A 26,194-nucleotide genomic window follows, 5' to 3' on the forward strand; every position below is an offset into this window, starting at 1 on the left:
CGGGGCCCCAGGCCACGCAGAGGCCCACGCAAGTGTGACAACACCTTTCAAAGAGCACGCATCCAGTTGAGAAGTGGCAGCCTCCAGGGAGGGGACTCAAGTGACCGGAGAGTCACTTGCAGGTTTTTTTTTTTTAAATAAAAGGCAGCCACCTTGCTGCTGATGGCCCAGAGCCCAGCCTCCCAGACCACGAGTGGCTAGAACATCCGTCCCCTCTCCCCGCCCCCGGACCCCCCCACACAGCACGCCCACAAGCAGCACATCCCTGGTCTGGGCCTGGTCCGGGCCTGGTCCCCCAGAGCCTCCTTCCTCAGGCAGGAGAAGCCCTCCCCACCGAAAGATCCAGTTTCATTTAATTGCAGGCTTCGGGTTCCTGGACACAGGCCCAGAGGCCTTCAGGGCCGAAGGCGTTGGCCATTGTCTTCCTCTTTTCAATAAAGCCGGGAAGGAAGCTGCATGTGGCATTGCCCGTCTGCTCAGAGAATGTGGAGCACCTGCCCCTTGGGGACGGGGCCGTGGCGCGGGATGTGGCTCATCACGGGTCGGGGGATGGGCTGGGGACACATTTTTTCCTCTAGCTCTTCATGGGACCCAGGTACCCTCACCAGACTTGCAGGAATTAAGAAAAAAATGAAAAAGGACACACAAACATCCCTACCTCACACCGCTCTCTCCCTGCTCCAGAGTCTCCAAGTGGTCCTCTCTCTTTCTGGATTTTTTTTTTTTTTTTTTTGCACATCATTTTCTTCTCTAGCATAGCCCTTTACAGTTTTGCAGATCCATCTCTTCACTCCGTGTCCTTCACCCACAGCCCCAGGTCAAGACCAAGACACAGCAGTCACCTGATTCCAAGGTCGCTGGCAGCAGGGACTCACACTGTCTAAATGACCACATTGCGCCTGGCTGCTGGGTTCTCAGGGAAGATGCAGGCTCTGTTTGCGTTTCCTCTTGCTGCTGTAACAGGTCATCACAAATGTGGTGGCCTAAAACCACACAGCTTTACTATCTCGTCGTTCAGAAGTCCAAGGTGGATCTAACAGGGCCAAAGTCAGGGTGTCAGCAGGGCTGTGTCCCTGCTGGAGGTGCTCAGGGAGAACGCCATCATTTTTTCCAGCTTCCGGAGGCTGCCTGCGTTCCTTGGCTCTGTGCCCCTTCCTCCTTCCTCAAAGCCCGCTGCACAGCATCTTCAAATCTCTCAGACTAACACTCCTGCCTCCTCCGTACAGGAACCCTAGGGATTACCCTGAGCCCACCACGATTATCCAGGGTAACTTCCCCACCTCAAGGTCAAATGCCTGGCATCCTTAATACCATCTGCAACCCTAATTCCCCTTTGCCATGTAACATACAACAGGCACAGGTTCTGGCACTGAGGGACATACACATCTTTGGAGGAGAACGCTACCCTCCTTACCACAGGCTCCAGAATTCTCTGGGCCTCCAGGGAACTGCTCTGAAGGCCCACCCTACAAACCCTGAACCCCAACAGGCAACTGTTGGGTCCACGTGACTCGGTCTCTCCACTCCTACAGAGCAAAAGTAGGCACACCCCATTCTGTCACCTGCATGGGGAACACATATCCCTGTGGTGCCCAGTCTGGCCTCTGATGAGGTTGTGGGTCGGGCATAGACTTCCCTCTCTATGATGACAACAAAGAATTCATCAATCAATTTTCTTAGGCAACTTTTTTTTTATAGCAGTATCTATAGAAGGGAAGCCACCCTGTTGAAACCTTCTTCACGTCCCTGCCTTCTAGGTCACGAACGCCACGGGCACCCACAAAGCACATAACCTCTGGGGGAGCGGAAGGCCTTGCAAGGTACAACAGACCTGCAGCACGACACTCATGTTTGGAAAACCGACAAAAGGACCAAGCCCTCACTCCATAGTGGGTGTCAGCCAGAAACAGGGGTGGGTGGCGAGCAGGGACCCGGGCAAGCAGAGGCCACCCAGTCCGCCCAGCAGCACAGCCACTCGGGATGTCCATGGTGTGGGTCAGTACCCTCCCCCTGGGGCTGCTGCTGACCACAGCTCACTGACCACTGGCTGTGCAGACAGGGATGAAGCGAACCCTGCCCCGTGACAACATAATGACATTAACAATTAACTATCACAACACAAAAGATGACAGAGGGCACAATGAAAGGCTCTCCTTAATTCAAAACCTTTGTGTCTCTTTCCTGCCAGGAAATCTAGGAGGAGGATGCCAAGGCCCAGAGAGGTCGTACAAAAATCACACGGCAACCCAGCAGTCGAGATGGGGCTCAGATGCCCAGTGCCTACCCCATGGCCCACCTCCCAGTCCAGGACCTTCCAGGCAGGTCCACCTCATCCTCCCCTAAACCCCTTTCACCCTGCATCTAGAAAGGGCCCATCTCCCCTCCCCAGGCTCCCGCGATGCCACCTCCCACTTACCTCCCCTCCAAGGAAAAAGCCACCCGCAGCCTCTCAATGTCAAACCACCCACCGAGCCCTCCACACTTCCCTGGCTGCCATCCAAACACCATGGAGATGCTCTTTACAGCACAGGGAACTCAGAGGCATCCCGGACACACGGCCAGGGGCTCAGAGGCACAGAGAGGGCAGTGAGGGCCTGAAGGTCACACAGCAAACCTGCAGAGCAACGCAGGTACACACGCTTCCGCCTCAGCATTCCCCCAGGAGAAGCACGGTTCCAGGAGGCACTGCAGCAAGGGGCAGCAGCCGGGGCCCAGGTGCCAGGAGATGCAGCTTCCTGCCAGCCGCTGCGGCTGCTATTTATAGTCCAGACAGCGGGGTCAGCTTCTTGCATGACAGAGCCCAGGAGCCTGCAAGGAGCCTGGGAGGGCGACCCCAAGGGGGCCTGGCCGGGCCGGGGCAGAAGGGTGGGCCAAGACGCCCAGGGCTGGGCACATGCTAGACCCAGGCCACCGCCCCGCTCCCGCCCCGAGTCCACAGTCCAGGGGAAAGGGAGCCATGAGAAAGGCCAAGCCCTGCATGTGACAGCCGCCTGCCAAGGAAGGTGTTTCCAAGCCGAGTGCACTGAATCAATGACATCACCGCCCTGTGCCTTGGTTTCCCCATCATTAAATAGGGAAGTGAACAGTTCTAGCCGCAATCATTACTCTGGTCACTGTGAGCCTCTGGTTACTGCGAGGCTTAAATGAGCTAACATAAAACTCCACACAGTGAGCTCACCCCCGCCGGCCCTGCCCAGAGACCACACAAGGAAGGTGGGGAGGGGGCTGGCATGCACGCAACCTGTCCCCGCCAGGTCACCACCACAGAGGCCACCGCAGGTGCCCTGATCCACCCCACTCCCCTAGGAGGCGGGGAAGACAGTTACCCTCATGTGACAGATGCAGAAACTGAGGCACAGAGAAAAAGAAGGACCCAGCCCAAGGAAAGGAGAAGGGGTCCTCCCACCCCTGGGTTTCTCGGAGTTGCCCGGGGTCTCCTCTCTCACCAAGCAGCAGACAGGCCTCTCAGGCCCTGGGAATACCAGCCCCCGCATCCCAGCACCCACACAGCTCCCTTCCTGGGTGTCTCAGGCCCTAAGAGCAGCCAGAGGCCGCCCGCCCAAGGGAACGAGGGCTTAAAGTCCCCCAGGCACCTGGAGTCATCCAGCTGTGACGTCTCAGCCTTTCTCCAAAAAATGGCAAAAATGACATCCACAGAGCAAACTAAATACACCACCACCACCAAGCGCCGACCGGACTGAAGACCTTCTCCGGGCTCCCAGTGTCAGGCAGTGTCAGGCAGCAAGCTCCTTCACACATGACTGCGCTTAACCCTCATGACAGCCCCAAGAGACACGTGATCTGATTGTGCCCATTTCACAGGTGGGGAAACTGAGGCCCGAAACCTGACGTAGCCAGGACCTTGTTATCCCAAACCCCGGCCACTCCAGAGCTCTGGAACCAGCTCTGTTCTGCAGGGATCTGTCATGACCACCCGCAGGAGTGACAGAAGGGAATGGCTGAAGGCCCGGCAACCTGGAGGGTCTGTGGGGAGTAGAAGGGGGGCCACAGGCAAGGGCAAAGGTATCAGACACAGCGACAGACAGCTTGAAATCCCAAGTCATCTCTGCACTGGGATGCCAGGTTAGGCCATGACCAGGCAGAATCTAACATTCAACACATTTACTGGGCACCTACTGTGTGCCCAGAGCTGCTTCTAGAACCAGGATACGAAAGGAAATGGGAACCAAAGTCTCTGCCCTTCTGGAACACACATTCTAGCAGGGGTGACAGACAGCAGCAAGATAAATGGATAAAACCATAGTTCATCAGAAGGCGATCCGTGCTAAGAAACAACTAAAGGAGGGAAGGAGAGGGTTTGGGAAGAGAGGGTGCAATTTTAAGTAAGATGATCAGAAAAGGACCCACAGATAAGGTGACATCTGAACAAAGATGGCAAAGAAACGACGCAAGCCACACAGACACCTGGGGGAGAGCGCTGCAGGCAGAGCGAGTGCGAAGGCCCTGAGGCAGGAGTGCGTGCGGTGCCTTTCAGCAAGGGGGCCGGTGTGGCTGGGACAGAGTGAGCAACGGGCGTAGACCGGGAAGGGAAGGGGGTGGGGGGCACAGGCCACGCGGGGCCTCGCAGGCAAGGTAAGGCGCCAGCTTTTGTGCCGACTGACACTGGAGGGCTGAGCCCGGGGGGGACGGGATGGGAAGAAAACTCTCTGGCTGCCGAGTGGGGAGCGGACCCTCGGGGTGAGAGGTGCGGAGGCTGCTGCGACCCTCTGAGCAAGCGACGGTGGGAGCCGTTACTAGTTTCCTGGAGCTGCTGTAACAAACGACCACAGACCGGGGGGCTTAAAACAGCACAGATTTATTCTCCCACAGATCTGAAGGTCAGACCCCTGAAATCAAGGTGTCGGCTGGGCTGGTTCCTTCTGGAGGCTCCAAGGGAGTCTGTTCCACAGATCTAGCCAGCAGTCCTCGGGGTTCCTCGGCTTGTAGACGCATGACTCCAATCTCTGCCTCCATCTTCAAGTGGCCTCCTCCTCTTCTTATAAGGACACTCGTCCTATTGGATTTAAGGCCACCCTACTTCAGCATGACCTCATCTTAACTAATGACATCTGCAACGACCCTATTTCCAAATAAGGTCTCCTTCTGGGGTTCTGGGAAGAACATGAATTGGGGGGGGGGGTGCACTGCTCCACCCCAGTACAGTGGCCTAGATGGAGTGCAGGGAGCAAAGGAGAGGAAAGTAAAAATGGTTAAAAACACCTAGGAGGGTGGGAGACGGCACTGCTGGGGGGGTGGGGGGGCCACAGGTAAAGGTGGGCACCTCCCAACCTCTTCCCCTGCTTTAACTGGTCACGGGAGTTACCCCGAGTCATCCACACATAATGCCCACCAGAACCCTACCCTGCAAACCCAGCCCAAGCCCCCGCGACCATGGGGGGGCCCCTGACTCCACCTGGGCTTTGCAGCACCCCTCCAGGGCCCCGGCTCCACGCCTGGCCCCGTGCGTGGCCTGGCAGACAAGCCCAGCTGAGCCCCGGGGCAGCGCGTCCCCGGCCCCCCACCTCGGCCCAGCAGGCCTGCCTCGTTAGCCTAACGAGCAGGGCCCCGGTGCCAGGCGGTTGCCATGGCCACGGAGACAGCGCCGCAGCACTGGGCGATGCTCCCGGAGGGTCTGCGGCGGGCACCGGGGTTCAGCGTGAGGACAAGCAGGGCCCCCGAGACACCCCCTCCACACGAGGCCTGGCCTCGGGAACTTCTGACTGCCGGCGTCTCCAGAGAGACCCCCTGGGCCACAAAGAAATTTTCCTGCACTCCCCCCACGCACCCCTCAAGGCCTACCTGGCCCAAAGTCTCCCCATCCCGCTCCCCAAACTGAGCACACAGTTGTCGCACGGGTGGCCGGCCAAGGGGAGGTCAGAGGTTGGCGAGCGCCTGAGCAGACAGGCCTCCAAGAAGGTGAGAAGGGTCTGGGTTTCGTGCAAGGAGTGCCAGGAAGCCTTGCAGGCTCATGGGGCTCTGAGTAAGGTCCGGTCACTTACCCACTCTGGCCCCACCCAGCAGCTGCACGCAGGGAAGGGACTGCGGGGGCAGGACGGACGCTGGGAGACCAGGGAGGAGGCTACTGCAGGCACTGGGGGGGAAGGGGCACCTGGCCTGGCCCCACACTCACGGAGGAAGCTCAGGCTGGTGGTCTGGGGATGAGGGGGACTTGTGGGTCTGCTTCGGGACAGGTCAGGGCTGAGGCCCCTTTGGGACATCCCATGAGCAATGGGAAAGAGGCTGCTGGATCCACCTGCGGGGCCCTGGGGTGGGCTCCACGGGTCTAGAGCCATGGACAGAGAGGAGAGGGGCTAGGACATGGCTTGTGGGACTGGCTCACACCTCAAATGGCCCCACCATCCCCTCCAAGGCCGTATGTCATTCATCAACCCATTTCACTGGTGGGTAAACTGAGGTGCTTTTGCACAGAGGCTCCATTACTAGTCCTAGGTTGCACTGCACAGTCAGCAAGAGGCAGAGACCAGACTCTGTCCCGTGGCTCATTCCAACTGTCCACAAGCCCTAAAACACAAACACACGTCACGGAAAACCAAACCAACCCCAGGAGACGGGAGGCAGAGCCTGAGCCACCGGCCCCTGGGAAGCACCCCCACGCATGCACGCCAGTTCTCATCTGATTCCACCCGTGGTTTACTTTCTTTCCCACTTCCTCTCCAACTCACAGAAATACCCCGAGGTCAGCAGAAGGAAGCAGAAACATCTGATCGTATCAGCAGAGCACAAGGGTTGGAGAGTGGACACACCCGCAGCACTGCCACAAAGATTCCAAGAGCCCTGGGCCCCGGATACTGGACAGACGGAAGGGACATTCCACCCAGGAGTGGTAAGCTTGTCACCTACCCAGAGCCTTCCCTCAGGCCAGGTGGCTCACAAGGGCCCCCGGCCTCCAGAAGCGATCTTTCACCTTCCAAGTCACTCCCCGTCATCTTCCCAAGTTCTACTCAAGAGGGATAACCAAAGACCCCAGTTCTTGCCCAGGGTCTGCGTCCATGGGGCCAGGTCTTGCTTTCCTCCTGGAATCACCTGTCAGGAGACTACCCCCCCAACACCCCACAGGTGCTCAGGGGAAACAAAGGCAAAAGATCTTGCAAGTGTTTTCCTTTTCTTTACTCCTGCCTACCTCTCAAGAACTGAGACAACTTTCAGGAATGCCTATGATAAGATAAAAATCAGAGAAAGGTCAAGACAAAACAGAAAAATCAGGGGCAAAACATAGACCAGAATAGATTACTGAAGGCAGGCTGCATATCTGGCTCTGAGCTTCCTAACAGCCAAAGCAAAGAGGGAAACAAGATGGCTTCTAAGTGACTTTGCAAAAATTGTGAAAACGAGGTAGCATCACACAGAAGGTGCTATAACAACTCTGTGGCCCTGTACAGAAAGGATTATAGCCTTGAGCATCATCTAAGAGACAAAAAGAAATCATGCCAAAAGCCAGCCCGACTACCTGCTGCCTCAACCATGCTCACTTTCCTACTGCACACTACAGTAGCACCATGTAACTCAGCAAGGACAGTGAGCCAGGCCAGAAGGAGGGGTATTAAGGCCTGCTCAGTGTGACCCTCAAACTCAGTCCTCTCAGCTCCCAGCTTCCTCAGTAGTGAACACTTCGGAACCTTATGCTGAAGTTAAAAAGAATAAAGTAGCTCTATTACAGGGGTTGGCAAATGTTTTCTGTAAAGGGCAGGAAAATCAATATTTTAGGCTTTGTAGGCCTCTGGCCTCTGTCACAACTCCCCAACTCTGCAGCTGTAGGCTGAAAACAGCCCCAGACAATGCATGAATGAACGCTCACGGCTGTACCCCCGTAAACCTTCATTCATGGACACTGACATCTGAGTCTCACCGAAGTTCACGTGTCACAAAATACTCTTTTTATTTTTTTCAACCATCAAAAAGTGTAAAAACCACTCTCAGCTTGCGTACCGTATCAAAACAGGAGGTGGGCCTTCGTTTGCTCACCCCTGGCCTCTTGGTTCCAGAATAAACTCCAAGATACATCATAACTTAAAGGAGGAAAGTAAGACGTGAATGTGGTGTGATACTATTTGCGTTTATAGTTTTTAAAGGGAACACACACGTCCAAGTCCCTGAGGCGGGCATGGGGCCAGATTATCTCGGAGAGGAAACTTTACCCGTGTGTCTCCGCCTCAGGGGACGGAAACGGGAGGGCAGGAATGGTAAGGAGACTTCCCTCGACACCTCTGGGCTCTGCTTTCATTTTTCAACAGACCATGCTTCTTCTTTTATTAAGATAAGTTTTTATAAAGCCCGTTGGAAGGCATCGCTTTTTGCTTTTCTGTATTTTTTTCAAATGACAAATAAAAAGCAATGTTATCCCCCCTCAAAAGTTAATCTAGTTGTTATCTGTATGGAAAGATGCCCATAATGTGTTCATTCATAGCAGAAAAATATGGACCGTGGCGGCCCCTACGGGAAGCGGGCCTTCCCCACGTACCTGCACATGTGGAAACAGACACCTGCAGAGAGGCCGGACCATCGCCCCTGCGAACCCGGGATCCCTCGGAGCCGGAGTCCGAGGCCCAGGTCCCGGAGCTCAGCCCTCAGTGGGAGAGATGATGTGCTGGAGAAATGACAGCTGGGGAAGAAAGTAGGGGACACTGAGCCAGCACCCCAGTCTCAGGGACAGTGGCCTGGTAGGACCAGAAAGGGTGAGAGCGCTCAGCCAGTGGCCTGAATACTGGCGTTGGGCCCTGGGTCCACAGACAAGGCAAGGCACTAAGGCCAAGCTGCCCAAGAGGCGCTGCGCCCACCAGCAGGGAATGTATTAAATGTATTAAAATTAAGTAGCAAATTAACACTCTGATCCCAATGTGCTCAATGCCACACATGGAGAGTGGCGAAGGTGTTGGACAGACAGGAAAGATCTAGAACATTCACACGCTATCACAGAAAGGTCTCCGGGACGAACTTCCCAGAGGCTGAGGGACGGGAGGGGATGGGGAAATTAGGAAGGTGGCCAAGAGGAGGCAGGCGGAGGGCGGAGGAGCCTGGCCAGCACAGGGGAGAGCGCCCAAGCTTAGTGAGAAACAGGACCGCAGGAAGAGGGGTGACCCTCCTAGGTGACAGGGCTACACTGGCACCGGGCAGAGAAAAAGCAGAAAAGCAGACGCTAAGATGCCCTGCTCTCATACACAGAATCTTGTTGCATCATCCAGCCCTGTGCCTTCTGATTAGGACAGCCATCAGGCACAGCCGCATGTGGCTGTTTAAATTTAAGTTAATTAAAATGAAATCAAATTACCAGTTCAGTCACACTAGCCACATTTCAAGTGCTCAGTGGCCACATGCACCTAGTGGCTACGATTCGGGACAGCAAAGCTTCCAGAACATTTATTTGCCACCATCGCTGTAAGTGATTGGACAGTGCAGCTAAGCATGGTCCTCTGAGTGGGGCGTTATTCTCCACCCACCCACTCCCCACCTAAAGATAAAGAAACTGAGGCCAGAAGGTCAGAGGCTTCGCTCAAGTTTTTAACTGAGGGAAGCAGGATTGGAACTCAAGCCTGACTTCAGAGAAGCCTTTTCTAGAACCAGCCCCACCTCCCCGACCCCAGGTGAAGGGGACGCTCAGCCCTCCCCCCCAGCGGGGCCCCCTGCACCCTCCCCACCAGTCCTCCCCACACTGTCCAGGGTGTCCAAGTCCTCCCAAGTTCGGCTCCCAACAGGCACTGGGGCATTAAAGGCAGAATGAAAAACCTCAGCCTTCACGGGCAGGGGGAAGAGCTGGGCACATCTGAGAATCACCAACCAACCCGACAGGAGAGGAGCCTGCTGTCTCTAGAGGGCAACAAGCCCAGGCCTGGGGCTCAGGTAAAGAGACTATTCCGTTAGAGGATCCTTCCCAGCAGCTCCTAGAGGGAGGAATGGGTTGGACTATAAATTCTTCCCCCTTCAACTGGGGGTGGGGTGGGTAGGGGGAAACCCAAAATAACAGCAGTTCCTGTGACATATTGTGACATCCATCCGGTCCTCATAACAATAAAATCAGAAGTATCATTATCTCCATCATTATCCCCTCTTAGAGATGAACAAACTGAGGCTCAGAGAAGTTAAGTAACCAGCCCAGCGTCACACAGCTTGAAAACTGCAGAGCTGAACATCAAACCCAATGCTTTCGCTTTCTGCCCTTTAATCCTCTCCTCCATCCCACCACTCCAGTAAGAAACGTGCCCATTTTACAGACCAGGGCACCCAAACTCTGAGAGGGGCAGGGACCGGCCCCTGGGTGCTCTACTTGCACATGGCTAAGGGGGGATTCACCAGAACTCACAATGATCAGTGGTGCAAATCTCAGACAAAACACTCCCAGACTGTGCTCTACTGTTGGTTTAGGATGATTCTTTATGGATCTATGAACCCAAAGATCCTTCCCTCAGGGCTAGCCTGAACCCAGCTGGGCGTGGCAGTGTGGTAGTGCCAGGACAGAAAAGCCTCACTTTGGTCTAAAGGAGAGATAAGAATGATGATGATTTCAGTCAGCATAAGCAAAAGGCACACCATCACACGACCCTGGGCTGGCCTGGCACCTCTGACCTGCGCCCTTCTCTATAAACCGGGAAAAAGCTGTCACCTGCCCCAGGACCTCTCAAGGTCTCCAGCTACAAGGGCTGCCTGCCAGCGTTCATTCGGGCACTCATCTGATGCAGCTCTCTGGAGTCCTTATACGCCATGCTAAATCATTCAAAACCATGTTTTCATTTCAAAATAAACACAGCCCTGTCGCCAGAGCGAATGCCAAATTTGCATGACTGTTTAAGATAAAATGAGACTTCAAAGAAACTTCCGGCCTGCCTGCCGCTGGCAGTCCCTCTCCCCAAATCCTGGGGAAAACAAGTTCTCAGTCTCCTGCCCCCTGGGGCAAAGATCTGTAGGTGCTGCTCAAAAAAGAAACATAATTTCTTTACTGCCATCCTCTGAGACAGCTCCGCAGAGCAGGTCTGCAGGCTTTCCCTGCTTGTTGCACCAACGTGATATTGAGCAATCCCAGGTCGTAATTCTCAGTTCCACATGCAAACTGTGTAACCTTGAACAAGTCACTTAAGCTCTCTGTGCTTCAACTTCACCATCTATAAAATGGGATAATAATAGCCCTGACCTCACAGGGTGGTAATGTAAAGTAAAGGGGGGGGGGGGTAATAGCTTAAGTGGTAGAGCGCATGCTTAGCATGCACGAGGTCTTGGGTTTTATTCCCAGTACCTCCACTTAAAAGAAAAAAATTTTAAATAAATAAACCTAATTACCTCCCCCACCCCCAAGAAAAAGCTATAAAAAGAAAAAAGAGTAAACAGATAGATTCTTGATAAGGGCAGATCCCAGCACAGAGAAAGTGCGTTATAGGTGTTGCTTGTTATTATGATTGCATTATATATAGGAATTTCCAGCTCTGAGACCAAAAGTTCACTTGACAGGTTGTAAAGCCCCTTTCCGGCCTCCAAGGATCCTGGAAAGATGCCAGCTGACTTTTCTTAAGCATCCCTCCCCTGGGGGCTCCCCCATGCCCATCCATGGGACAAACCTTTTAAGATGACACTCCTGGCCTAATCCTGGGCAGCCTGGCCCTCCCAAGGCAGCAGCCCAGACTCAGGTCCCCTCCTGGCCCCCTTCCCTGGGCGCCTGGGGCGGGAATCTGCAGCTCCTGTGAGCTGTCCCTCTTGCAGGGAGCCCAGTCTCAGAGGTATCCCCTAGAGAGGCTGATGCTGGCATTAGAGATGAAGAGGAAACAGAGGGGGAGGGAAAACACACACAAATAAAAGCTCTCAACCCCCTATTGTCAGAGGCAGCATTTGATGTGGGGGAGGTAATTCAGAGAGCAGTTGGAAGGAAGAGGTGAGAGCCTGGCTCCCCTGCCTGGTGCACCTCTGCTTCTTACAGAAGGGCTGGTTATGCAGACATGCTACCGCCCCCCGCCAAAAAAAATCTCAAGAGTGAACCAACTTCTCCACCCACAGGCTTCAGGTGGGGGGGGGGGAGACACAGACCGAGCTACGCCCCCACCTCGCAGTCAGGGGGGATCCGGGCCAGGCAGCCTCCACATCCAGCCTGAATGGCAAGACGCTGGGGGTCCGGGCTCCTGGGGCCTCTTTCCACCACCGGCCAGCGGGTGAGTGTCAGCGCGGCCAACCCCCCACCTCCGCGCCCGGAGAACAATCAAGCCTTCCCAGCTCCGGCCTTTCATGCAGCTAAATTCGTGTTTGCAGAGCCCTCAGAAATCTTTAGGAGGTGGTATGAGTATTATTAATTGGGAAAAAAGAATGGATTATGCCAAATAAATCCTTCCCACGTAGCCAAACCCTCGCCGAAGGAGGGAGGGAGAGGGCTGCGCGCAGCCCCACGAGGGGTCTCCATCTCTCACCGGGACCTGACAGCCACATTACCATTTACATGGATTTATCAATAGTATTGATCCCAGAGCAAGCGTAAATAGCTCAGTGGGAAGAGGCCGGGGCTGGGACCCGCTGGGCTCCCGCCCCCACGTCTGGGCACCGCAGACTCCCTGGGCACCCGGCGGCGGCGGCGGTAAATTTCCAAGCAGGGCCAAGGCAAGCCGGCGCGGGGAAGCCAGACAGCGCCCGGGATGTCCTCGCAGCCGCGGTCACTGCCGCGGATTCTCCGCTCACCGCCAGCCCCGGGCCCAGGGCGCACCCTGCAGCCGGCCTCCGTCTGGGCATCTGTTCAATGGGTGGAAGGCACGACCTGCCCTTCTCCATCCTCAGCGAGAAAAGCAAAGAGGAGTGAAAAGTAGGCCCCCTCCCTTCACCAGATCCCCAGGCAAAAGGCAAGGCAGCCCTTTCTCACAAGATTTCCAGGCCATTGGATTAAAGGCCAAGTTTTAGAACCCAGGAATAAGAATAATAACAACAGTAACAGTGGTTATAGTAACACCTACACCAACACCTTCTAAGTATTACCACCCTCAGTTCTCATAACAATCCTCTGAACTCGGCACTATTATTATCCCACTTTGCGGATGAGAAGTCTGAGGCACAGAAAGGTTAAGCAATTTGTCCAGGGTCACACTGCCAGTAAAGTGGCAAAAGTACGATTCCAACCCAAGGAGTTGAGTTGCAGGGTCGGCTGTGAAGGGCTCAGCTATCCCAGCTCACATCTCTTCCTTTCTCAGATGGCTCCCCCCCCACCCCCAATCAAAATAAAAGGCCACCCACGACGACGTGCACAACAATGCCCTGGGACGCCCGCCCAGCTCACTCCCGCCCGAGAGCCCCTTCTATCAAAGCAGCCGCGGAGACCTAGATCTGGTTTAAAAAGGGCAAAGTCAAGGCCACCGATAACACAACCCAGTGTGCCTAGAACTCCCCCATCCAGCGCACAGGGATCCTCTCCCCTTCCCTCCTCCCAGACTCCCTCACACATCCTTCCTCCAAATCTGCAAAAGGGAAAAAAAAATAATCATAATAAAACCAGTTCTCACCAACAGGGGGGGAGGAGGAGGGGGAGGAAGGGAGGAGGCTGAGCCGACAGAACAGATCCGCCTCCGCTGCCTGCACCAGACCCTCGGAGAGCCGGAGCGCGCGACAGGCGGCGGGAGGGCACTCGCTTCCAAAAAAATAAACCTACAATGTAAAAATAACGCCGGGCGCCCCACGCTAATTGGGCCCGGGCGACAGCAGCTCGCAGGTACAGCGTGTCTCTCCCGCTCGCCTAGCCCTCTCTCCCTCGGGCTTTTTCCTGCAAGCGTCCGGGGTGAGGAAGGCGCGCCCCACGGGTCCCCCCCACTCCCCGCAAGTCTCTAGGGGGCCCTCCCAGCCCTAGGGCCTTAGGCCTCCTGGTCCAGCCCAAGTGGGATCAGCTCTTAATTCCAACTTCCCAAACTAGTGGCATCCCAAGTATCCGCACAGCCCGGGGGAGGGACCAAGAGGCGGCCCAATGAGGCGTCACCAGACGCGGGAGGCAGGCCCAGACACCAGGAACACCGGCCCGCGGGGGAGGGGGAAGCAAGGGACGCCTCTCCCCCAGGACCCCCACCCAGTGCCCTCTGGGCCCTCGCCCAGGAGCGGCCGCCGCTGGCACCCACCCCTAGCTGGCAGGAACTCCCCCAATGCGCCTTCCACAGCAGCCAGGCCAGGGAGCCGAGGGTGCTGTCTCCAGGGGCTCCCCAAACCCGCGCTGCCCGCTGGAAAATAAGGCGCAGTGTCTCCCCCTAAGTCTGGGGCTGCTAAAGGAGGAGGCAGGCGCATGGCGGCCATCCCCCCAGGTCTGTGGCACATGCGGGGGGGGTGGCTGCCCTGCGCATTTCCAGTGCTCCCCCCCGCCCGCCCACCCCCCACGCCACTTCCCTCCTTCCCGCCCCCTCGCTGGGGAGCTGGAGTTCCCCTAAGTTCCCCGGCGCCCCCACGCACGCGGGCCGCAGTGTCGATGGGGCGCCTCGCTCCTCAGCAGGCCACCCCACGAGAGCGCCAACTCGGGAGTGCAGGGGCCCCGCCAACTCCGCCGCGTGCGCCGCCCGATCTTCCCCTATTCCCCCGGAAGCGCGCCCGCGCCTTACCATGGCCCTCCGCGGGGACCCCCGGCCCCAACTCACCTCACAGAGGTGGCGGCGGCGGCTCCCGGGCTCGGGGCGCGCTCGGGCCGCCCGGGTGCTCAGGCAAGTGGCGGTGCCGATCGGGCTGGGGGCGCGCAGCAGGCCCGGCCTCCAGCCGGGGCGCGATCCTCCCGCCGCCGCCTTCTAGGGCGCCAGCCCCGGGCCCCCGGCCCGCAACTTGGCGCGCATCGCGGGGCGCAGGGCGCGGGCGCACGGCTCGGGCGGGGCGCGGGCGGACGCAGGGCTCCGGTGCGGCCCAGCCTGCCCGCGGCTCCGCTCCCCGGCGGCGGCGGCGGCGGCGGTGGCGGTGGCGGCAGCGGCGGGAGGGGGAGGAGGGGGCGGGGCGGGAGCCCGGGAGGCGGCGGCTCAGCCTCCCCGCTTCTGGCTCCCCGCCCGCACCGACGCGCCCCGGCCCGGCCCCCTCGGGCTCCTTAAAGGGCCCGCGTCGCCTCCCCTGGGCCTGCGCGCACTCCCTCGCGCGTGCACACGCTGCCACACCGACACACTCACACTGGGGCGCGTCGCCGAGTTTCTTTTTAGCATCTCCCCGAAGGAGGAAGGATGAGGAAAGCACCTCCCCATCCCGCCCCCTCCTCCTCCTCCTGCGGGCCAAGAGCCCTCCTCCTCCCCAGCCCCAGATACTTCACTGGAATCGCGTTTCAGCTATTAAATTATAACTCAGGAGTGGCCAGTGGATGGGGAGGGGGTGTAAGGGGAGGGCCACACACAGGGCCTTTAAGGGACGCACACAGATGCGAAGGGACACACACGGTGTAGCTCACTCTGGGAGATGTGGCACACTCGGGCGCAGAACTCTTACCAGTGGACATTCACACACCGGGCCTCCGCAGAAAGGAGAGCTAGCCCAGGAGAACATGCGGGGAAACTCGCAACCTCCCGCAGACTGAGAGTAGCCTGGGACATAGACTCCTAAGACATAAGGTCACCCACAGATAAACAAACGCTGGGACACAGGCAGGAGTTCACACACGCAGGCACACACACAAGAACGTCAGTTTCGAGAGGGCGAGGATTTCTGACTATTCACTCACTGCCCTTTCACAGCAAGGACTCCACGTGTTGTTGCATGAATTCTCATGAGGGGAAACAAATGCACAGGCTCCATGCTGCAAGCCTGTAGCCAGGCACACACTGCACAAGCAGGCAGGGTCACAGACAAGCACACGTGTGGACACTTGCCCGCGCACACGCAGGAGCTTCCAGCTCGGACAGGAACCCCGCCAGCCGCCCTTGACAACTGCGTGTCCTTATTTACCCTTGCCCCTCCCAAGTTGCCCTCTCAACCCCGGGGAGATCTTTTCAAACAGCAGAGGGCACTGGGAACCCCAGACTGGGACCCTCCCTCCCTCCTCCTCTTTCCCCTAAGATGTAGGAGAGTTTGAATTTTTTTTTTTCAGTTCAACTTTCCTTTTTTGGAGCGACGTCTCAGCAGATTCAGTTCTGCCATCTGCCAACATCTGAGAACCCCCAGGGGGAGTGGGGAATGGCTGCAGTGGGGAGGCGGCCGTGCGGTTTCCAGGGGCCCGGGCATGCTCCTGCCAGCCTGCAGGGATTGCCTGCCTCCCCTGTAGCAATGTGTCCCTCTTGGCCCCCTCAGGCTGCTCATGTTCCTTTTTTTATGTGGTGGAGGGGAGCACCTGAGGCTGACAAAAGCTGGAAAAAGGGAAGTGTATGTGGAGGGGCGATGAGCAGTTTGCAAGTTAGGAACGGAAGAGGGTCTCAGGTCAGTGACCCCTCCCTTTCCATTCCAGCCCCATCAGCTCCGGTGCTGCCCAACCAGACCGTGGGAATCCACAGGCAAAGAGCCAGACCTCCAGCAGGAAGGGCTAGCCCTCCAGAGAGGCGTGGGGGAGGGAAGGGAGGGCGGGACCTGGGGAGCCCTCCTCGGCCGCCACCCCACTCCGTGTCACCTGAGAACACTCCCCAGGATTTGCATTTCAGTGAGATCAGCTCTGGGATTTGGCACTGAGGAGGGCTGCGGGTATCTTCATCGGTTTCTTATCCTGGTTCCTTCTCCCAGCTTCTGCCTCGCACAGGTTGCCCTGGGGCTTTGGCTAAAGCTGGGGGCATAGGGGATAGTCAGCTTTGTAATGTCCCAAGGGGGATACTTGGAAACCCCTCAAAGAGCCAAGTAGAGACAGAAGCATCAGCGTCCTCTGAACCAACCACGTTGCAATTGGAAATGCCAAGGCCAGGAGAAGGGGCGACATTTTTCTGAAGAGGATCTGTCCTCTTTCTTGCCCACTCCTGTCTCTCCAGTTATTAATTCCATCCTCATGGGCCGCAGGGAGCAACGCTAAGTGCATGTCCTCCGAGCTCATGAATTCCCCCCAGAAACCCTCAGACGGGGGTCTGGGGCTCCTGGGATGGGTCCCACATTACAGATGGGGAAACTGAGGCCCTGGGAGATTAAGGACCTAACTTACTGGACTCACTGTGGAGGGATGAGCTGGAAAGTGTCTCAGTGGAGCCCCTGTCTCTGCCCAGTCCCCCACAAGTCAGCACCCCATACCCTGACTGCTGCTCTATGCTCTGCATCTTTGCCTGCTGAGCTCTGCGCAACAGCCTCAGGGATCCGCATGCAACTATGTAACTAACGGGAACAGCAGCTTTGAAAAATTGCCAAAGAACACTCTGCCCCCAAACAGTCTCTCTGGAGGGCCTTCCCCCACCCCCATCCTGCCTGGGAATGTGGGTTAGCCAAAAGCTTCCCAAACATCTCATTAAGCCTTTGAGAGAGAAAGACTTTCAATATACCTGCTTTATAGGTGTAGGGACTGAGACTGAGTTAGGGAAGTCACCCAAGGACACTGGGCAGCATATACTAAGTGGCCCTGGCCAGATTACAACAGGTAAAGGGGTGTTGTACGCATCCAGGGGGCTCTGGCTCCAGTGGAGCCAAATTCTGCCCTTAGGCTCAGTTCCCACGTCCTGTTTTCCCTCCTACTTCCCTGGCAAACTATTAAGCTCATCTCTGTCTCAGGACCTTTGCACTTGCTGTTCCCTCTGCCTGAGATAGCAATCTTCTAACTTCAGGTCCCAGCTCAAAATCATCTCCTCAGAGAGGCCCTCACTGACCGTCTGTAAATCCCCCAAGGCACTCGCTAATCCATTCTCTTCACTATTTTTCACCACTTACAATTATCTTGGGCACCACTGACATTTTCTTTCGTCATCAGAATGTCAGCTCCATGAGAGCAGAGACTTCATCTGTCTAGCTCACTGCTGTATTCCCAGCACATGGTCGGCACTCAGTTAAAATGTATTACGAGTGAAGGAACAGATGAATAAATGATTGCAACACAGGGGAGAAGGGGGTTGGCTGAGGGTCAGGCTTGGCCCTGGAGAATCCAGAAGTAAGTGGGGATGGCTGGTCTATTTCCAGCACTCACTCCTCTGGGATATTTCAGAGTCAGGCCTTTATTTCCCTCCAACCGTCTCAATCTCTAGGTAGGTGGGGCATCCCCTAGCACCGCCCAGGGCCTGACACCCAGGAGATGCTCATTCAGGGTCACTGAGTCCCTATGGGCAGCCATGGTGTCAGATCAAACTTCCAGCCCCTCCAGTGGGCCTGCACCCCAAAAAATGCCCTGCTGAGCAGGCCTGCAGAAACCAGGCGTTTACAGGGTCAGAAGGCAGGCTGCAGGACATGGTTCCCTGAGCCTCCTTAACCCCAGTTGCCCTAAGAACTCCCCAGGCTGGCCACCAGAGCATTTGCAAAGGAAACTCCTCACTCTCAGGACTTCTGTCAGTGACAACCCAAAAGACACCCTGAGGAACATCGTGAGGGCAAACCTCATGTGCACATCAGAACCACACCCGGGGGGGGGGGGATCTTACATACACTTTTTATACTTTCATCGAGCTTTAAAATGGGGGTTGCAAACTCAAAAGCCCACAGGGCCTGGCAGGGACAGCAAGCCTGTGACTAGAGGAGAAGTATGTAACAGAGGTGAGTGGGGCCTGCGGCGCACCCCCACGCCTGTCCCCAGACACTCACAGTCACCCTCTGTTTAAAATATAAGCACGGCCAAGCCAAATACCAAATGCCTGGGTGGGCCCCAGTCAGCAGGGGCCAGCTCCATTGTGACCCCTGCCTGTTTGTGACCCTGGCAAAGCCTTAGCTCCCCTGGCCAGCTTCTATTCAGTGACCCCGTGCTTCCTACTCAGAGTGTCGGGGTCGGGCAGGAGTGGGAAGCAGAAACTTCCTAGTGGACAGGGGACCCTCTTCCAAAAGTGCAGGCAGGAGGAGGGAGAGCCTGGCTTCAATGAATGCATCCCAGCCTTGGCCATTCAATAGACTTTAGTTAGCGCCTACTGAGTGCAGGGCGCTGTGAGATCAAGCCCAGCCCTCAGGAACAGGCATCCAGTGGGGAGCTGACACTCAAAATATGAAGTACGTCAACGCCTGCGCACTAAAAGCCCTTTAAAGGGTAAGAAAGATGCCCTGGTGTTCAAAGAAAAGTTAAATTTCAGCACACAGAGGATTTTGGAACGGACAAGATCTCCCAGAATCCCCGCCCTTTCCTACACAGGGTTGCCCTCCAGTCTCGCAGTCCTGCAAAAACATCACTGAGGATGTCACTTAACCGCGCCCCACCCCCGCCAGTCCCCACTGCTACAAGAAACTGCCGTGTCACCCCCGGGCTTCCTCCCATGTCTGCGCCTTTATTTATGACACTGTGTGCATTTCAGAAAAGAAGGAAGCAGGGAACGAGATCAAGCCCCTGTCTGCTAGGCCTGATTATCTCTGAAGATAAACAACTTGCTTTCTCCCAGGGCTGCACTCCAAGGGTGTTTGCCCACCCGTGGGCATCTGCCTACGTCTTTGTTCTCAGGGGCCATGGGATGCGAACAGAGACGTGTCCCGTGGAGGGGAGGTATCCAGGGAGGACGGCGGTCCCTGCAGCCTTGCTCACAGTGGCCAGAGGCCGGGGCTGCCAGACTGGACATGAGTGGGGCTGGCTGTGTGGAGCCTGGGCGTTCCTCCAACCGAACAGTCGGCAGCCGTGGACGGGCACGGAACAGGCTGTGCGTTCTGATGGGGGCAGAGCTCCAAGATACATTGTTTAGCACAAAAGCAGGTGCAGACCTGGGTATGCAGTGGGGTAGCTTTTGTGCAAAAAAAAAAAAAAAAGGGGGGGGGGAGCGGGAATAAATGTGCAGCTACATGCCTATCTGTGCATAGCTACTTCTGGAAAGGTGTTTGTTAATTCAAGAGTGACTACTGTGTGCTAGGCACCACGCTAGGTGCAGGGAATTCAGCAGTGACTGAGATAAGCCAAGTCCCTGCTCTCGTGGAGCTGAAATTCTGAAGACAGAGATGCATAAGGAAAATTAAATAAGTGTATTACATACTGTATTAGAAGGTGGTAAGTCCTCTGAGGAAAAGTGAGTCAGGAAAGGAAGACACAATTAGAGGTGAGGGAGGGAACCATGTGGTATCTGGGCAAAAGCAGAACGGGCAGGGGGCACAGCCAGTGCAAAGGCCCTGGGGTGGGAATGTGCGTGAGGCATTCAAGGAATAAGCAGAAGGCCAATATGAGAAGAAGGAACGAGTGGGCAGTGAGGAGGGAGGGATGTTGTGGGAGCTTGGAGTCGTATCAGGACACATGAGAAATTGATACCAGGGGTTGCCTCTGGGTGGAGGGGGACTCCTGGCAGTTGGGGTTCGGCTTATGGGGTGGGGGGGGTGACTTGCTTTGGCCACATTCCATGTGGGCTGTTTAAAGATGCATAATGAAAGTTCTTTCTTTTCTTTTTTTCTTTTTTTTTAAGCTTGGACATCTGGTTTTGGACATCCCTGCTTGCGTGCGCTTCTGGATTTTTTTCTGACATTCAAGGAGGTCTCCTTTCCGGCATCTTTGCACCACATTTGCTATTTTTCAGCCTCCCAGAGAATGTTAGGAATTAGCCCCTGGGTGGCCTGACCTCCCGGTTGGGCCTGGGAAGCCAACAAAAGCCCCAGCCTTCCCAGGGTAGCGGACATGCACGGATGTCCAAACAGTCTAAGATCCACATTGCAGTGGTTACCCCACGTGGTTCTCACAGCAGCCCTGGTCTGAACCACCATGCATGTGGGCCCAGAGCACAGGCCCCTGGTCAAGGTGAGACCACAACCCAGAGGGCTGTCTACAGCCGGCGGGGCCTGCGGTCTTGGAGCTGAGCATGTCTGTCCCTCCCAGGTCCCCGCTGGCTTTTACCCTACAGAACCAATCATAAATCTCATTTTAAAATATCAATGTGGCAAATTCACTAGACTCAGAAGGGCCCCCCAGGCCTCTCAGTGCCCTTGGGCATCACTGAAAGCCCAGCATCACGTGTGCAAAGTATACAGAGCTCTAAAATCCCAAGGGAGGGGCCATCTAGCAATCCAGAGCAAGTTGAAATGGAAAGGACCCCCATGGCTTTGAATCAGACAGATCTGGGTTCAGCTCCCAACTCTGACACCTCCTTCAGTCACTCAGTTAACGTGTGTCAGGCTGGGCACGGGACTCACACAGAGCTAACTTTCTGGCAGGGCAGTGCCCATGCCTCCCTCCTCCTGGTGCACCTTCCTGGACGGCGGAAGCCAACAAGTGTGTTTTCCAGACTCCCTTACAGCAAAGGTTCTGTGCCAATTCTGGTTCCAGCAATCCATAGGGAGCACTAGGATTCAGAACAGGGTCCACAGGGCGGAGAAAGAGTCCAGCCATTGGACTGCATACATGGCAGCAGTGGGGCAGGCTCTGGGACTGGCATCTGAGGGCAGCACTTCATTCAGAGGGTGCCTTTCTGTCCGGGGTGGGGGCAGCAGCTCCGTTGGCAGCCCAGCTCTGCAGTATGTATCTGAGTGTCATATCTGGAAGCTTTGCCTCAAATAGGCCATTTAATACCCTGAATGGAATCCCTTCAACCACCCAGCGGCCATTCTCTTTCAGCGAGACTTAGGGACTCAGAAAACAAACAAGCAAAAGAGAAAGAATATGGTCATTGCTACACAGGAAGCTTCTCAGGGACAAAGAGAGCTGGAGGGAAGCAGGGGAAGCTTGAGATTAGGTAAACAGGGTGGGAAGGCCTCCCTAAGGAGATGACATCCAAGGTGGCATGCTGAGGTTGAGAAGGAGGCAGGTATGCAAAGGCCAGACTGTGGGAGGTGAGTTGGTGTGTTCACAGAATGAACAGAAGCCCAGAGTGGCTGGAGCGTTAGGACAGCCGATTCATTTTACCTCCCTGAGCCTCAGTTTTCCTCATCTGTAAAATGGCTCTCTCCCTGGCCAACTTTACCAAGTGGTTTCAGGAACTCAGAGAGTGCAGACAGCCAAACACCCTTCAGAACCCTGAACAGCTGGGGCACTTCAAAATCTTAAAGAGTGTTCTTCAAGAGCTCTTTCTATAATGGGTCCTGAGCGAGCTGAGCATTTTCCAGGTTTATTGATCTACAAGAGCTGCACAGTCTAATGGTTATACCCATACCCTGAACCAGACTGCCTAGCTGTGTGACCTTGGGCAATTTACTCAACCTCTCTGAGCCTATTTCCTAATCTGTAAAATGGGGGAAAATAGCAGACCGTCCCTCATAGGATTGCTGTGAAAATTAAATGAATTAATGTGTGAGGAGCAGACAATGTCTGGCACATAGCATAATAAGCATTTATAAGCATAAACTGTTTATGGTATTTCACTGAGCCTCCCAATAACCTGATAAAATCGGAGCTGTTAGCATCCCCACTATACAGATGAGGAAACTAAGGCTCAAAGGGGTGAATCACCAGCCCAAAGCCATCAGTGGGAAGCAAAGTCACATCTAAGCCCAGCTCCATCTGGCTCCAGAGTCTTCCCTGCACCACCCACAAGATCCAGTTGGGTCATTGCTTTGACTAATTTCCACCTCTCAGAAGAGGAATTCATGCCAGTGATGGAATAAGCAGCCACAGAGGGTGCAGGATTGATGTTCCCGTTCCCCAAAATATGTCTCACTGGTCCCACCATGGTCCACTGCGAGTTAGGACATTACTCAGAAGCTGGTTGGTTTTAATCATCATTGTCATAGTACCTGCCACGCCAGGACAATCAGTTTCACTAGACTATGCTGGAGGGGCAAGAAAAACAAGAGCGACAGCAGCAGGGGATGGAAAGAGCCTGGGAGAAAGACTATCCCAATGCTCCCTGACCTCATCATCCTCTCTCTATCTGTCTCTGACTCTGCTCCACTACAATGGCCTCCTTGAACACATCCACAGTGCTGCCTCAGGGCCTTTGCACTGACTGTTCCCTCTACTTCGAATGTTCTTCCCCAGATGACCATGACTTGCTATCTCACCTCCTACATGTCTTCAATGAAACATTATCTACCCATCTTTATAAAACAAGCCCTTCTCCAAAGCTCCCAATCCTCCTCTCCCACTTGATTTTCCTCCTAGTACTAATCACCTGGAGACCTAAGACATACTCCCTGATTTCATAGGAACCATCTTCTGGTGACAGGTATGAAACAAAGAAACAAAGCAACATATAATGGCATGTTGTGATGTCAGCTAGTGTTGAGGGAAGAATAAACAGAGGGTGACAGAGGGTGATCAGGGAAGTCCTCTTTGAGGAGGTGACAATGGGGAACAGACTTGAATGGAAGGAAGAGAGCCAGCCACAAGGATATCCAAGGAAAAGGCATTTCAGGCAGGGGATATAGCAAGTGCAAAGGTCCTGGGGTAGAATAGATGAGCCTGGCAAATATGAATGTCCTTGTGTGCCACACAAGGAATCCAGACTTTCCCTGTAAGCACTGGGGAGACCCTGAAGAGTTCTCAGCGGGACTGTGGTCAAGTCTGGGTCATGTTTCAGAACAGTTATCCTGTTGTGCTGCACGAGGTGGGAGGCCTTGCAGTGAGAAATGATGTGTCAAGACAGGGGCAGTGCAGTGGGGAGGAGGAAGCAGATGCCGGGGAGGTTCAGGAGGCAGGATGTAGAGGCCCCATCCCCCCAGCATCCCAGCACAGTGGAGAGACCTGCAGGGCTGGGTGTGGAGACAAGTCAGGGCCAGGCAAAGGGAGTGGAGCCCGTTTGTACCTGTAAAACAGTTTGCTTTGGCAGCAGCGTGGAGGAAAGATTTCAATTTGTGTTCCCTGTGATTTCTTTGAAGCTATTTATGGAAAGGTTCACACTGAGGCTGCAAAACCCATCCTGTTCCCAAGGCCGTTGGAGTCCAAGCCAGTAAAGGGTCTCCAATGTAGGTGGATCAGGCCTCCTCTCATCCCATCCTATTGTCTTTCTTAACTTCTCCATGCCTCAGTTTCCTCCTCTGTGAAATAGGTATCATATAAGCCCTTTCCTCTTGGACTGGGCCTGAAAATTAAATGAGATACTGATGTAAAACCTTTAGCACAATGTTGGAGACACATATACGTCAATCATATTCCTTTCATTATTGGTTCAGGGAGAGGAGAGGTGGGCAGGGCTGGAGGAATCAGGGGTGACTTCCTGGCAGAGGCATGGCTAGTGCTGAGACTGGTCACTAACCGCTAGGGCCGGCTGGGCTCTTCCGACATGCCAGGTTCTTGCTTGAGCTTCCTGAATCCCCGCAAGAACCCTTAGAGGTAAACATAATCATCAGCTTCTTGGTATAAATCTCCTGTCACTGCTGTAACAAATCACTGCAAACTTAGGGGCTTAAAAACAACACAAACTCATTACTTTATAGTTCTGGGCATCAGAAGTCCGAAATGAGTCTTACAGGCCTAAAATCGAGGTGTCTGCAACGCTGTGTTCTTTTTGGTGGCCCTGCATCACTTCAACCTCTGCTTCATTGTCACATCTGCTTCTCTGCCTCTGACCCTCCTGCCTCCCTCCTAGAGGAACACTTGTGATTACGCTGGACCACCTAGATAATCCAGGAGAATCTCCTTATCTCAAGATCCTTAACTGAATCATCTGGAAGGTCCCATATTCACTGACATCTGGGATTGGGTTATAGACATCTTTGAGAAGGTCATTACTCTGCCTACCAGATGCATCTTATGCACAAGAAAACCAAGGTGAGAGAAGAAGTCCAATATCACCTGACTCAAGAGTAGAGCACTGGCCTTGAACCTGGACTGTCAGACTGCAAAGCCTACAGTCACTGCCATATTTCCAGATTCCGGCTTTTGTTGCGCTTGTTACTTGAACCTGCATTTGGGTGCTCCAGCCACTCTGCTTCACTAATTCATTTAACAAATATTAATTGAGCACCTATTGTGTTCCAGGCACTGTCAATACAGTGACAACCAAGACAGAACATCCCTATCTACACAAAGCTGACAGTCATTCAGTCATAACCATTACAGTCCAAGTAACAGAAACCCTGGCACAAATCAGCTTGACTGATGAGATAATTTGTTATTTCACATAAGAAATCAGGAGGAGGGGGTAGTTCTGAGTTTGGTTAATTAAGTGCCATTGTCATGAATCCACAGTTTCTTTCCATCTTTCTTGTCTCCCATCCTCAATTTTGTTCTCATCCCAAATTCCCTCATGATCACAAAATGGCTGCCACTGCTCCAGCTAATACACCCAGACACAACAGCCAGTGCATGGAGAACGAGAAACATTTCCCCAGAGCCCACTGCAGCCCTTGGTTCTTGAATCACTGGCTGGAAATGGGTCCCATATCCATGGCTTAACCAATCTCTGAAAAAGGAGATGGGATCAGATAAATTGCCTGAGATGAATCCAGATTCTCCCCAAAGCCAGGGATGTTTCACACTTTTCCGAGTCACATGGAGAGGCATGGGCCTTTAAAGTCAGGTCTTCCATAGAAAGAAAAGAATGGAATAATTGCATAGGCATCTGATGGCCTGGGTTGAAATCCTGGCTCTACCATGTTCCCTCTAAGTAAGTCTCTGGGGCTCAGTTTCCTCATCTGCAAAACAGGTATAGTAATGGGACCTAGTTCACAGGACTGTTGTGAGAATAAAAGGAGTCAATGCACACACAGCCCAGCTCTCAACACACCTCAGCAACTGTTACCTTTCCTTCAGCCTACTCCTTGGGGGGCCCAGAACACCAATTCTTACTCCACTGTAAGTTTTTCTATTTTCTCCCCAAATTAAAATGAAAAGCTGCTCAAGATGACTGTGTTTCAAGACTCCACCCTAGAAGCTGGTGGGGAAAGGACTTGTGTGAGTCCTCTTCCCAGAACAAAAGATAATTTGAGAGGCACTCACTAAGATCCGGGCACTGGCTAAGTGTTTGGCCCATGAGACTTCTCTCAACTTTCTCAGCCGCCTCTCTCAGGTGAAGAAACTGAGGCCCAGAGGAATAGAGCAACTTGGCCCAGGTTACCAAGAACAGACACAGAGAAGTGGGATCTGAACCCAGGTCTGGTGGGCCCTGAGGTTCCACCCCCAGACCCCTCAGTGTGTCCCACATTGTGTCTTTAACATCCTGTTGGCTAGAACTGGGTCACATGCCCATTCCTGAACCCATCCCAGGCAAAGGGGATGGGCTCACTCGCATACCAATCAGAGACTTCCCTGGAGCTGGGGGCGGGGCTCAGCTGCTCCTGAGGTTAACAGCTGGTGGAGAAGCCCCATGAAACCAGGGTCCCTCCAGCTGGGTAAGAACCAGAAGTA

General features: G+C 54.7%; 1 protein-coding gene across 21 annotated transcripts in view; it reads right to left on the bottom strand.

The window, feature by feature from the left end:
* NCOR2 (nuclear receptor corepressor 2) overlaps positions 1-14,773 on the bottom strand; it is a 214,963-nt gene extending 200,190 nt beyond the window's left edge. For 4 of the 21 annotated variants that reach the window (XM_031442501.2, XM_031442504.2, XM_031442505.2 and 1 more), the window contains exon 1: positions 14,586-14,770. The gene's annotated coding sequence lies outside the window, so the exon portion shown is untranslated. Of the gene's footprint in view, positions 1-14,585 lie in introns of all 21 variants that reach the window. The other 17 variants (XM_031442503.2, XM_031442509.2, XM_031442510.2 and 14 more) reach the window with 10 other exon arrangements.
* Between the last annotated feature and the right edge of the window lie 11,421 nt (positions 14,774-26,194).

The sequence above is a fragment of the Camelus dromedarius genome, chromosome 31, assembly GCF_036321535.1.
Source record: "Camelus dromedarius isolate mCamDro1 chromosome 31, mCamDro1.pat, whole genome shotgun sequence".
Taxonomy (NCBI): domain Eukaryota; kingdom Metazoa; phylum Chordata; class Mammalia; order Artiodactyla; family Camelidae; genus Camelus; species Camelus dromedarius.